Here is a 1,283-nt window from a genome sequence, read left to right on the forward strand (position 1 = left end):
CTAACTCACATAGCATAAAATTCACCCTTTTAAAAAGCGCCTGTGTTTCTTTTTGTGTGTGTGTATTCAGAGTTATGCAACAATAGCCATTATCTGATTCTAGAACATTTTTTTCCATCACCCCAAAAAGAAACCGGTACCCATTAGCAGTCTCCATGCCTCCCTCCTCCCAACACCTAGCAACAACTAGTGTACCTTCTTTTTATATGAATTTGCCTAATCTGGATATTTCATGTTAAGTGGAGCCACACAATATGTAGTGTTTGGTGTCTGGCTTCTTATGTTTTTCAGATTCATCCATGTTGTAGCATGTATCAGTACTTCATTCTTTGACGAACACTATTCCATTGTATGAATATACCATGTTTTGTTTATCCATTCATCTGTTGATGGACATTTGGGTTGTTTCCACTTTTTGGCTATTATGAATACTGTTGCTACAAACATTCCTGTACTGGTTTTTGTGTGGATGAATGTGTTATTTTCTTTTGGGTATATGCCTAGGAGTGGCTGGGTCATATGGTAACTATATGTTTAAACTTTGGGGTAACTGACAGATTGTTTTCCAAATTGGCTGCACCATTTTACATGCCCACTGGCCAATATCTGAGGGTTCTGATATTTCCCCATCCTTGATAGCATTTGCTATTATGTATTTTTCTGATTATAGCCATCCTAGTGGGTGTGAAGTGGTATCTCTTGATTCTGATTTGCATTTCCCTGTTGGCTGATGTTGAGAATCTTTTCATGTGCTTATTGGCCTTTGAAACAAATACATTTTTACCTTCCTTTAAGTTACCTCAGGCCCCCAAAAGACCATCTGGAAAAGGGTCCTGGTCCAATAACAGTCTTCATCCACTGTCTCCACAACATTACCATTTCTTTTGTTCCTCAACACCAGTCAGTCCACATTCTGCGGGGTGCCTCCCTCCCACAGAAAATTCTCTCACCAAGCTCTCCAGTGTCGGTTTCCAAATCCCACAGGCATTTTTCAGTCATTATCTTACTTGCCCTTTAGTTCTATCTGGCCCATCCCACTAGACTCCTGATTTGATCACTGATTTTATTTTTCAAGAACCTCTTTGTCCCTCCCTGTGATCTGGCTTCTGTAAGGTACAAGTAGGGCACAGAAAAGGGGAAACCATGGCCAGATATGTTGATAATAGTCTACTTTAGCCAGGCTTGTTTGGATGCAAGTGACAGAAACCCACACTGTTCATCTTTCCATCAGAGCCATCTTACGTTTTCTTCCCCAGTAGACTGTGAATTCCTTTGGGGACAAA

Source organism: Mesoplodon densirostris, chromosome 14, assembly GCF_025265405.1.
Source record: "Mesoplodon densirostris isolate mMesDen1 chromosome 14, mMesDen1 primary haplotype, whole genome shotgun sequence".
In the NCBI taxonomy this organism is placed as follows: domain Eukaryota; kingdom Metazoa; phylum Chordata; class Mammalia; order Artiodactyla; family Ziphiidae; genus Mesoplodon; species Mesoplodon densirostris.